The sequence below is a fragment of the Sus scrofa genome, chromosome 13, assembly GCF_054392235.1.
Source record: "Sus scrofa isolate SSC_HxYL_T2T_F1_AM1 chromosome 13, Sscrofa_HxYL_maternal_Yorkshire_Landrace_v2.0, whole genome shotgun sequence".
In the NCBI taxonomy this organism is placed as follows: Eukaryota; Metazoa; Chordata; class Mammalia; order Artiodactyla; family Suidae; genus Sus; species Sus scrofa.
Genome location: NC_139395.1, coordinates 95,840,528 through 95,853,750, shown reverse-complemented (window position 1 = coordinate 95,853,750; position 13,223 = coordinate 95,840,528). Strand labels below are relative to the sequence as shown.

Genomic DNA, 13,223 nt, shown 5'->3' with positions numbered 1-13,223 from the left:
CAGCCTATGCCAGAGCCACAGCAACTCGGGATCCGAGCCGCGTCTGCAACCTACACCACAGCTCACGGCAACGCCGGATCGGCAACCCACTGAGCAAGGGCAGGGACCGAACCCGCAACCTCATGGTTCCCAGTCGGACTCATTAACCACTGCGCCACGACGGGAACTCCAGATACTTCATTATTTAATAGAAGAAATCCTGAAGAGTTGGTTGGGGAGCTAATTCAGGTCTGGAAGAGGAGTCGGGTTTGGCTTTTACGTGTCAGGTGTCCTCATATTTGACAAGAGCAGACAACTATTAATGCAGCCAGATCTCTCCTAGAGCACTTCAAGCTCATTTCCTGCTGGCTGGAACCGCAATTCCTCCATCAGTTCCTTTAGGGCTACTTTGCCAAATCCCTTCCCTGCCATTCATCTTTAGCGTCTGCCTTGGCCTCTGCTCCCAAGCTGGGGGAAGCCGGCCCTATGCACGCCGAGGGTATCCTCCCCACCAGGCCTCTGCCTCCCTCTGAGCTCAGGTCTCCACTCCAGAGGAGGAGAAGGCATCCTGTGGGTTCCCTCCCTGCCTCTCTCAACTCCCGGACTCCCCTTCCAGATAACCTGCCCTCCCACCCCGGGGACAGACTAATTTGGCTTTGTTTACAGCTATAGATCTCAGCAGCAGTATTTCCATGGCCAGTAATTTGTTACTAATAAAAACAAATGTTCTGAAGTTTGTGAATGATTTCCTTTTTATTTTTTTAAATAGCAGCAGATTCAAGGTTATATCAATAATAAAATTTCTTACTCCTGTACACTCTAGTGCATTTTCTTCAGGGACGGAAGATGGGGCTTGCAGCCCCCAGGGTCACAGCATACACTCTACCCACCCTGAGGGGCAGTCTCGGGCTGACCAGTGGGCACTGCTAGTTTGGATTTTGTGAGGCCTGGCTGTTTGCATTTATCAGGCAGGAAGAGCTCCTTAGGGCAGAGATCTTGCCTTTTTGTCTTCTGGGCTCCAGCCCCAGACACAGTGCCTACATACAGTAGGTGCTCAGTCACCATGGAGTGGCAGAAGGTGGTGTTTTGACTAATGAGCTCATTGACTAACCAAAACCCGAATCATGACCACGCGTAGCACGTGGCTGTGTGGGGTCAGGTCCGAGCAGCAAGGACACACAATCCTCAGTCTCCTCACCCCTCCTCTGAGGATTTCCTCACCTTATCTGCTTTCCAAGCTCAGTGTAATATGTCTGGTTCCACCTACCTTTTGTGAGTCAGGAGGTATTCACCTCTCTCTGAACCCCTGCTTCATGATTTGGCTAAATGGACAGGACATTTATCACATGCTCTGGTGCTCTGTGAGCACATCCTGCATCCTTGTCTCCACTGAGCACTCCTCAGCGGTGGCCACAATGTCTTCTGCCTCTGCACATATTCCCCCTCCCATTGAGCACTCAATGTAAGCTCCAGGAGCATCTGAACAGAGTTGAACCACACATAGATATAATGACAAAGACATCAAAAAAAAAAAAAAGTAGTTGGGTGTTAGTAGTTGGGTGTAGTCAGGTGTTTGCCTGGGTTCAGATTCCAGCAAATCCCTTTGGATGCTGTGTGATCTTAGGCAATGTGCATAACCTCTCTGACTTTTACTTTTCTCAATTTAAGATGATAATGTTTACTTTGTCATGGGAAGGACAAAGGCTATATCTTAGAGAAAATGCCCTCCTGATTCGCCTTCTCCCCACCATATTTCGAGCCTTTAAGAACCATTAGCAGGTCAATAATGCCATGAAGTCCACCAGTGCACTGTCCTTAGGGATGACCAGTCCCTTCCCAATGCTTCAGAGAACCAGAAGAGGGGACTGCAGGCCTGACCAGTCATAACGACCACTGCAGCCTGGCTGCCTGTAGGGCAGTGACTAGGGTAAAAAGACTCGAGTCAACTGCAAGGACCTCAACGGGGCTCATGTTGCCCCTCAGATGGGAGGGACCCCTCAGCACATCCGGGTGCCCCAGGGAAAGAACATCTGGGTGCACTTGGATTGACAGGATGAGCATCACATTGTTACACTTAATTCCAGAATCTTCCTGGAAGTTCTGCCCAGGTGGCACATTAAGTACAACCAACCAGCCAAGGAATGTGCCTTTTTCCAAATTAACACAAAAGCACACATGTGCAAATAATTCTAAGCGATAATTCACCAAGAAATTATGATGTGCCAGACACTGTTTTCTGTGTATGCATTCCTTAAAACACTCCTCAAATCCAGGACATAGGTACTGCGACACCCTTCACTTAGGGGTGAAAACGGGGGGCACAAAGAGGATCAGTGACCTGTGCAAGGTTGGAAAGAAAGGACAGAGGATAAGCCATCCGTTTGGTTTCTCTGGGCCATCGCTCCTTCTGGGATGGTCCTAAAGAGGAATAGCCGCCACGTGTGGATCCCAGCCATGTGCCAGAGGCTCTCTCAAATATTATAATTCCTATCTTCTGGAAGGGGAAATTGAAGATTTGAGAAGTAAAGTGACTTTCCCAAGATCACACAGGCAGAAAACAATGAAGCAGGAATTGAAAGTCGAGCTTTTCTAACCCGCCACGCTGCATCCCAAAGGACCCTTACCTTTGGAAAATGGAGAACGGAAGGAAAGGAGTGATCCATGGCGATTTGCCGCCACAGGCAATGTCCTCATAGGGTGGTCCTAGCTGCCTCTACTAACCAAGACCCAGGATGAGACAGCCTTCTCTAGGGTCTTTATTCCCTCCGCCAGCATCTGCCCCGGTTTAGATGAGGCAGAACCTGGAAGCTTAGTGCCTTCGCATGTTAAGTTCAGATTCCAAGTTAAGCAAACTCTTTGCAGCGTTTCCCTCCTCCTCCTCCTCCTCTTCCTCCTCTGTCTTTGAACTTAGCGCTGTTCATTACCATCCCTGGAAACCCTCCAAGACAAGCACTGCCAGGAGAAGCCATTGTCTTGTCAGAAAAGTCCATTAAGGCTGTCAGACTCCCTAACAAATCAATCAGGCACCAGGAGGCCTTTCAAAACGATATCATTTGCTATTCAGGCGGAAACAAATAACTCTCCCAGGTGAGCGGCAGAGGCACGGGCCATGGGCCAAATTGCACCATGGTCTCGGGAAAGAGGCTGCCGTTTTCCACCAACAAATAGCACAGGGTGTGCTTAGTTCTCCCAGATTGAAACAGAGGAACTCTTTTCTTGACCCCTCTTTCCCCATCAGCTAGTACCCCGTTCTTCGTTCTTCTTTACAGAGACCAGAAAGAGGATCTGGACTCACTGTCACCAATTCCTTCCCATTTCCTATTGCACCGTGAACTGAAGTTTGGCCCTTGCCATCAGCCTCTACACAAAGTAAAACATGAGCCGCCGCAGCTGCCGAACCTCAGCACCCCCTGAGTGGAACTCAGGGTGGAGACTAGGAATCAGCACTCTGTGCTTTGGGAAAAGTGGAAGAACAGGTCCTCAGAGAGTTAGATACTTCTAGATTTTATGAGCCCAATTCTTGCATCTCCTCATATATAGAAAAAACACTCAAATTCTTCAATGATGACTGATGTCTGTGACTAGTAGTAACCTCCACGAAACCAGCAGCAAACTTCTGCAAAATGTGTGGATGGCTGCGTGCACCTCCCCCTTCACCTTTATGACATAAATCTTTTTTTTTTTTTTTTTGGTCTTTTTGTCTTTTTAGGGCAGCACCTGTAGCATATGGAGGTTCCCAGGCTAGGGCTCCAATCAGAGCTGTAGCCGTTGGCCTACACCACAGCCACAGCAATGCTGGATCCAAGCCACATCTGCAGCATACACCACAGCTCACCTCAACGCTGGATCCTTAATCCACTGAGCAAAGCCAGGGATCAAACCCACGTCCTGGTGAATGCTAGTCAGGTTTGCTAACTGCTGAGCCATGATGGGAACTCCATGACTTATATCTTAATATTCCCCCTTTCTTCTTTAGGGCAGTTATCTGAACTACTTCCCCCTGGCTGTAGCTAAGTGGATAAAACAAAGGATGTCACAGTCATCTGTGAGAACAGCCACTCCCAAGGGTGGGCCAGTGAGCCCTGAGGGAACTCAGGGAAGAAACAAAGAAATCAAGAACCCATAGCTGAGGTGTGTATCAAAGGAGTGAGTCCAGTGAGTCCAGACCTCTGCCTCTTCCCATAGAAACTGATTTTCTGTAAATCTTTTTCTATAAATCTGGTTATCTGTAAATCTTATTTTTTTCTACTACCTTCCCTTTGTTGCAAAAAGTCATATATCCTAGTTTCCCCCCTAGCCTCCTCAGAGCAGTTTCTCAGGGCTATCTGAGATGTTGTCTCCTGGGCCTAAGTCCTAATTTTGCCCCAAATAAAACTTAACTCTCAACTTTCAGATTGCAGATTTTTTTTTTTTTTTTTTAGTCAACAGGACCTGAGACAATTCTCATGCTTCCACTAGTCTGAACTCTGGTCTCCCCCCACACTTCTCGAGGTCATTGAGGACTTCCATGTGGCTACACAAAATGATATCAACACCACCAGACCGCTCTCTTTGTCAGAGATACTAAGGCTGTAACAACCAATCCCCAAATCTCAGTGGCTGAAGATAATAAAGAGTTACTTTTCACCATAACACATTCCAAAGAGTTGTGCATTGTTGGGGGGGGGCAGGGGGTACTGCTCCACAGGGTCATTAGGGGTCCAGATTTTCCCATTCTCAGGCTCCACTGTCCCCTGAGGCCATGGCCCTCCACTGCTCTAAGAGAACAGATTTCACTGGCCAGGCCTGGAGGTGGCACATAGCACTTCTTCCCACATTTCAACTGTCCAGAACTTAGTTACATGGATGCACCTAATTTCAAGGGCAGGTGGGAAATGTAGACGAGGTACGTGCCCAGGAAAAAGAGGAACTGCTTTGGGAGCATCTCACTAGTCTCATCCATCCTCCATCCACATGTTCTTTATTTCCAGACACTTAATTCTCTCGGGTTTTTTTCCTAATTCACTGGTCATTTCTTCTCTGTCTCCTTTGCTTATCCCATTTCTTCTCTTGAACATCTTAATGTCCCATGGCTTAAAAAAACCAGATGTATACCAACAATTCTTAGTTTATTTCCCCAGTCAGACTGAAACTGAGAGCACTAACGGCCTGAACCTAGCCAGAACACGAACTGGGACTTGAACCCACATGCCAGGACTCGAACCCAGCTTAAACTCAGACTGGGACTTGAACCCACATTTTAAATTAGCACTCACCCAATGTCTGGACGTACTGAGGTTCAGGTTTGTTATGCCTCTGTGCAGAAGGAATTCACTGAGAGACAAAGTGATGGGCAAGAAATAGATTTATTAAGATAGGATGCTTGTGAGAAATGCAAGCGGGCAGGCAAGGAAGCTCTTCCCTGAGGATCCAGTGGGCCACAGTTTTATCCTCCAAGGGGAGTGGGGGTCAGAAAAGCCCGCCTCTTCCTTTCTGAGAGTAGCAGCTCCTCCTTGGTATCTGGTAAGGTGTGTATTCAAATCCTCAGAAAGGTGGTCCTCAAACTCTTGCCCTTGGGCTGAATCTGACTGCAGGCCTCATCCTACCCCCCACCCAAGGACCTGAGGCAATTCTCATGCTTCCACTAGTCCAGCAAGCCTGCCTTGTGCTGATGGCTTTCTTGAGCAGTTATTAACTTACAGTGATCTCCCAATGTCCCCTAAGTTTCCCTCTCTAAATATGGTCCTTTATCGGGACTTCTACAAGTACCTGCGCCTACTCCATCCCTATCAAGCCCTTCCTTCCAAACCCTAAACTTGAGATCCAGTTGCTGACTTCATATCTCTACTTTCATGCTAGAAGACAGAGCAATAGAATATTCTTTTTTTAATTTTTTTTTATTTTCTCACTGTACAGCAATATTCCCAGTTACTCTCATAGTAGCCAAGATACACCATGTTGATTTCACTGGTCCCGGTCCTGTCAATCAAAAACTTCCTGGCTCCCCACTGGGTACAAACTCCCAGGCTGGCAGTGACTGTTTCTGCCCCGTTGCTCTTGCCTCACCATGGCTCCCACTTCCTCCACATATAAGGCCTGTGTGCCAGACAAAGGAACACTTTTTCCCTTGTGCCTCTGCTCCTGGCTTCTCTTCTCCTTTTGAATGAAGACTCTGGGACCCAATCATCTTTCAATGGCCAGTTCAAGAAGTACCTCCCACACTGAAGCTGAACTGGGACCATGCCTGTCTTTAAAGGTCACAGTGGACTTGAGGGTGTCTCTCATGTCGGCCTCCTCACTGAGTGGATGCTTAAAGGACAGGGCCTTTATTATATATTCACCTCAAGCAACAAGTAAAGGGCCTTTAAACCTCATTTATCTACCTTTCATTTATGTGCAAGGATGGGGGACCTAGAGGCAAGTAGGTCACCTTCTCTGACTTGGGGGCGGTCCCTGCTGGGAGAGGAGAGAGTTAGACAAATGAGCCCTTAAGGTCATGTTATTGGGTAGAAGGAAGTATTGGGGGATGGGTCAGTGGGATGGGGGTGGTCAGCAGAGGAGGGAGCTGAGCTGAGGCTGAAGATGGGGAAGGTTTTGTAAAGAAGAGGCAGGGGAGGAGCAGCATCCCAGAGCAGAGCCCAGGGAGAGCCTTGATAATACTGCAATTCAATCTTTGAGAAGTGTTCTGTCTCTGACACTCTTTCGCCTTTTTTTTTTTTTTTTTAAGGCCACACCCACATCATATGGAGGTTCCCAGGCTAGAGGTCCAATTGGAGCTATAGCTGCCAACCTGCATCACAGCCGCAGCAACGTGGGATCTGAGCCGGGTCTGCGACCTACATGACAGCTCATGGTAACGCTGGATCCTTAACCACTGAGCGAGGCCAGGGATGGAACCCACACCCTCATGGGTACTAGTTGGGTTCATTACCACAGAGTTACGACAAGAACTCCCTCAAACATTTGATGTGATGCACACAACACCTTAATAAGACTGAAGAATAACTCAGACACCCTAGAACCAGACACACTTAAAAAAAAAAAAAACTAATACAGGATCTTGAATTTCAAAATAGCCTTCTTAATGCTTTCAGATGCTTTCACATCCATGATACATTTTGTTTTTCACAACTGTCCTGTTGATATACAGAATATGGTAGCAACACTCTGATTTCACAGATTTAGAAATAAACTTGGAAATGCTGTAGGGCTTATTAACGTGACAAGCCAACTGTTTTAAACACAGGGCCCCTCTCTTCCCCTCCTAAGATTTTCTGCTACATTTGGGGGTTCATATCTGGGGTCTAAGGATGGAATGGTTTAATGAATCCTTAAAACTTGTATGAAATTCTCCAAGCATTTTTCAGGGCACTGAGTTCTGTATCTTTCATTAGATATTATAGGGACTATAATTTTAAAGTGTGTACAAAGCACTGCACCATATTAAAACCAAGGCCATTTAGAAAGAACAAGAACATTTTGACTTTCACGATGACCTTGACAAGGACACACTCGGGGCTGGTTTATACAGCTCCTGCCTAAAACCAAGCTTCTAGGGGAAGAAGCACAAAGCTATGTGTAGAATACAGACTCCTTGGAGCTGAACTGCCATCACGCCTGCCTTAAAGGTCTCCTAGGAACTACCTGGAAACAGCCACCACCTCCTCCAACACTAGCATCACTAGGGCCCTCCAGCCAGAATGTGAACTCTATTTGTGCGCAGTGTTTGGGTTCAGTGCCACTAAATTTAAAAGACCTCTGTAATTTCTAAGAGCCATTTTATGATTTAGATTAAATGTCATTAAAGTCTAATTAAGTGATTGCTAGAGGTGAACTCTGCTAGGTCCCCTTGATGTCCAGGTGAAGGCTTTTAGTGTGTTCATCACTGTGGGTCTTTGGAGAACAATTTTGAAAAACATCAGATTCACTGTGGTGCTTATTAGTCATCCAGCTATCTGACCTCATCTCTGGGAAGGCCAGCTGCAGGCAAGTGTGGGGACTCTGAGATGGAAGAGACTGGGAGAAAAGATGTCCCATGTTCTTCAACCCTCCCTGGTGACAATAACTACCTAGGCAGCAGCTTAGGTGGTTTGATCAGCACCCTGTTGATTGGAAGCACTGATCTATTTGGTCATTTCTGAATCAGGCTCTGCATCAGAATTGCCTAGAAAGTATCAAAACAATTCTGATTCCTAGGACCTACTGAGTTGAAATCTTCAGGAATGAAACCCATGAATGTGATTTTTAGATTCGTAGAGGGTTTTGATATTCAGACAGGGAACAGATGATTGGATGAAGGGTTACTCTGATGGTGTAAGCTTGGACATCCACAGAGCCTTCCTCTCATTTCTTCCCAAAGAGGGCCCTCCCCACCTCTCCTGTCCCCCACTGGCAGTGGCCAAAGGGTCAGAACAAGTCTGAGGTAATAACTATCCATTCAGAGACCAAGACACTGAGATTGCAGACAGAATGACCACCGGAGACCATGCAACTTGCATCCAGTGGACTGATTTTCCACCTCTGGCCCAATGGAGACTTGAGAGAAACAGAAGGAGTCAGCACCTAGATGGAAGATGAGCAATGATTAAGCCCCTGCACTTGTGGGTTCCAATCAGGCCTTGGAGACCCAGACGTGGGAACCAGACCTGGGAACCTAACCTAGGAACCAGAATCAGACCCACTTGGCTACTGATAGAGTCAGGCAATTAATCTAAAGCCCTGGTGTCTCAGTTTACTCATCTCTAAGGTAGGAATGTTATTACCTTCAGCCTAATAGGACTGTTCAGAGCAGCGAGTGGGCACACTCCCATGCATGGGCTAAATTCAGCCTGTCTGTTTTTTACAGCCTGCAGGCTAAGAATGCTCTGCCATCCTCAAAAGGTCACATTTTAAATGGCTATATGAAATACCTATGTAATAGCTTTGATGTTGCTTCCTGAACTGCAAAGGCTAAAATATTTACTATTGGACCCTGTAAGAAAGTTTGCTGACTCCTGGTTTAGAGGAATAAATGAAATAAGCAAATGAAAAATGCCTGGCATGTATTATATGTTATTGCTTTCACAAGAGCTGTTAGGACCTGAGAACATTCCGTGGCTGGCAGCCAACAAGAAAGCAGGAACATCAGTCCTACAGCCACAAGAAGCTGAATTCTGCCAGCAATCTGGAAGCCTGGAGGAGGACCCCAGCTCCGGGTGAGAATACAGCCCTACTCATTCCTTGGCTCTTGCCCTGTGGGACCCTGAGCAGAGAACTCAGCCACAGACTCTCGGAAATGAGATGATAAAGGGAAGTGGTTTTTTCGTTTTGTATTTCTTTTTAGGGCCACACCCATGGCGTATGTTGGTTACCAGGCTAGGGGCCAAATCAGAGCTACAGCTGCTGGCCTTACCACAGCCACAACAACACTGGATCCTTAACCCACTCTGCAAGGCCAGGAATTGAACCCAAAACCTCATAGTTACTAATTGGATTCATTTTCACTGCGCCACAATGGGAAATTCAACAGGTTTTTTTTTTTTTTTTTTTTTTTTTTTTTTGGCTTTTTAGGGCCGAACCCATGGCATGTGGAAGTTCCCAGGCTAGGGGTCAAATCAGAGCTATAGCTGCAAGCCACAGCCACAGCCACAGCCAGAACCGAGCTTCATCTGTGACTTACACCACAGCTCACGGCAACGCCAGATCCTTAACCCACTGAGCAAGGCCAGGGATCAAACTCGCAACCTCATGGTTCCTAGTCGGATTCATTTCCTCTGTACCACTATGGGAACTCCCAGATGTTTTTTTAAAGCCACTGAATTTGTGGCCCTTTGCTAAACAGCAAGTAAAAATTCAGGCAAGCCTGCAGACACCAAAAAGTTGACTTTTCTCACCAGGAAAAGGCACTTTGACTTTACCCTCACTCTCTGAAAGTCTTCTGTCTACTTTTCTCTGCCTCACTTTTTAGGTTCCCTGCCATCCATGGAGCCCCATTGTCTATTCCTTGCCCTCAGGGAGTTTGTAGTCTTTGGAACACAGGGCTTTGGGAGTGCTGCTCAGCTGTGCATGAGTTCACCCATTCCCCAGGGATCCCTTGGAGGGGCAGGGGATCCTGACATGAAAAAGCCAAACTTCCGGCATTCAATGAGTTGCCATTTCAGGTAGAGCTGAGTATGGTAACACCTTCCATGCAGCGGATGTGGAGAGAGAGAGAGAAAGACCTGGGCTGGGGCTGTTAAACTCAGCAGTGTTCGCTGAGGACTTTGTGTGCCTGACACCCTGCTCAGCCCTGATGGCAGAGAATTAATTCAGCCTACAAAAAGCACACCCAGTCTTGTGACTTTGGCCCAGCCTCACAGTATCTAAGGCTACTGCATTGTCATTTACCTCCAACCTAGCTCTAACATGCCTCCCCGTCAAGAGAGCGCCAGGTCCTTTAAGGCAGGAACTGAATCATGCCCACGCTTACATTCTACCCCATGACTCAGAGAGAGTTGAGAATTTAATTTACCAATTCAATTTGCCAATTCTCAAATGCCCTCTTGTCTAAAATTTAAGCAAATTCCTACCTGTTTGCCTTCCACTGACCTTCACAAAAGCATTAGCAATGAATCTTTAATCCACCTAAGGTCTGTTCTCCACAATTATAAAACAGTGAAGTTAAGCCCTCATAAAATAAACACAAGTGAAGTGGTTGAAAGGTTTAATCCTTTGCCAAATGTGTGGGCTCATCTATGTGTATGTAGGTATGTATGTGTGTTGTGTGTGTGTGGTATGTTGGCAAAGAAGTAATTCATGGCCCTTAAGGAAGTTTTTTCCTTTGACCTCCACTGGCCAGCTGAGCCAACCCAGGAGAATGGAGCCAGGGTGGTCACCCACGCCGAGGGGTCAGTTGTTCTTGTGGTTGCCAGAGTCTGTGTGCCCATAACACACAAAAAAAATCATCGGTTCCACAAATATTTTAGTCCCACTGCTAGCTGATCTACCTTCCCCAAAGGCACCAACACACCATGAAATACACAGCTGAACCAGCCCATGGAGACACAATCATTGGCTGGTTCAGAGCAGGCAATTTAATTACTAAGAAATTGAAATTTAACAGGACCATTAACTAAGATCAGATACAATGAGGTGAAGACATTTTTTTCTTTTGCAGAATTCATAGTGTCATGCTATATAATGTATTGATGCCATCTAAAAACTCTCCTTACTTTTGCTTGAAGCCTCAGTACATTTCATAGGCATTTTCCAGACCGCTTCAAGAGTCACAAATAACAGTCTACAGTTTCTCAGGATCTGTAGGGTATAAAAGCTGGAAATACCTTAGACATAACATAACCCAATCTAACAGTCTATACCCTTGATTTATACACAAGACAACTGAGGCTTAAAGAGAGGAAGCAATTTTTCTAAAGTTACATTCTGAGCTAGATGCAGAATAGAAACTAAAACTGATGCTTCCTTCTTTCCAGATCACAGTTTTTTCAATCTCAACACTATTGATACTTTAGGGGAGATAATTCTTTGGCATGGGGGGCTGTCATGTGTGTGTACTGTAGGGTGTTTGGCAGCATCCCTAGTCTCTACCCACTAGAGGACACAGCAACCCCTCACCCCATTAAGAAAACCACAAAGTGTCTCTGAACATGGTTGAGTATCTTCTGGGGGACAAAAATCACCCATCTGAACAACCAGTGACCTCAAATGAACCAATCTACAAAACAGAAACAGACTCACTGACATAGAAAACAGACTTGCGGTTGCCAAGGGGAAGGCGGGAGGGAGTGGGGTGGCCTGGGAGTTAGGAGATGCAAACTATGCACTTAGAATGGATGGGCAATGAGGTCCTTCTGTATAGCACAGGGAACTATATCCAGTGTCTTGGATATAGAAGAACACGTTGGAAGATAATATAAGAAAAGGAATGTGTGTGTGTGTATGTGTGTAAAGACTGGGTCACTTTGCTGTACAGCAGAAATTGGCACAGCATTGTAAATCAAAACTAGACTCTAATAAAAAAATTTCTTAAAGACTGTTAACAAATTAAAAAAAAAATAAATAACAGTGACCTGAATGAATGATGTCAGCGTATGTGAAAGCTGGCTCAAAGATTTACCTGGTTGAGTGATCTCAGCAAGTTGCTAAAACTTTCTGAGCTGAATTTCCTTATCTTTAAAGTAAAAATAGGGCTAGTTTATAAGCTTATGTGATTGGTTATAAATGAAGTTAAATATTAAGCCCCTCAATAAAATGCCAGGCACACAGTAGGCAAGCAATGGATGTTATTTTTATTATTTTTGTGAGATGTAATAGTCTGACACCAGTCTATTTCCAGCTCTTTCTCCTCTCTGCAATTTGCTGCAAATACCACCATCATTTCATAGGGGGGACAGCTACCTTGGCAGTGAGCTGAGTCTGTGGCCTTCTCACATTTGGAGAAAAGGGGGAGTGCTTGCAAGTCAGGCAGGGGTGTATTTGCTGTGCAGGAAGACAAACTATGTGCTATTTGTTTGTTTTTGTCATGTCTTTAAGCTTCCTTATCTCCAGCTGCAGGATTCTGCAAAATAAAATTCAATTAGTATTTATCATCCTTTTCCTAGCTAAGTCAACTTCTTTTATTGCCGAAACTCATAAAAAAATGTGGAATTGCCAAAGACCTCTGAAGATTTCAAGGTTTTGAGATGGAAAGGCCTGAAAGTAAGAGGAGAGAAGTAATTTTTTTTTCATAACAAAATAACCATGCTGCCATTGTGATCACAGATACTGTTCAGATATGAATATATACAGAAAGTTCAAAGCTGAGGTTTTCAAACTTTGGCTTCTCCATGAAATCTGTGTGAAGAAACATAATACTGTCCAATACATGAGAATAGGGCAATTACTGTTCAGGCTGCCTTTTTCTGTTTCTACTTCCACCATCTGTGTTTATGCTGGTTGGAATTTCAGGTAACTTGAAGATACATAAGCATCTTCACAGTCAGGACCGATCATCTCATATCAGCCCTAATGACCAAAAAGGGTCAAAGGAATTTGTGATGCAACTTATTTGGTTCAACCCTGTCTCCTTTCTAGCCCAGAAATGGCAAGTGGTAACCATGCCATTCCAGCCTCTGGTTTGACTAGGCCAGCACATGCTGGGACGGCTGATCTTGACCTTCACGCTCATCTCCAAGATCTGTCCATGCAATAATTCATGCCCAAACCCTACCTCCAGATGTCAGCCCTCCCATTTCCTTGGCTTTCATTAGTGTGACCTGGATTTTTTTCTACAAGCCACCATGAGGTTG

The 13,223-nt window shown here is 45.7% G+C and overlaps 1 protein-coding gene and 1 long non-coding RNA gene across 2 annotated transcripts in view; both read right to left on the bottom strand.

Annotated features, from left to right (window-relative positions):
* LOC146397496 (uncharacterized) overlaps nt 1-2,766 on the bottom strand; it is a 148,418-nt gene extending 145,652 nt beyond the window's left edge. Inside the window, exon 1 of the long non-coding RNA XR_014824053.1 lies at nt 2,604-2,766. This is a non-coding gene — a long non-coding RNA (uncharacterized LOC146397496). The remainder of the gene's footprint in view (nt 1-2,603) is intronic.
* The window catches only part of CLSTN2 (calsyntenin 2), a 647,862-nt gene that overhangs the window by 364,736 nt on the left and 269,903 nt on the right, over nt 1-13,223 (bottom strand). The window lies entirely within an intron of this gene.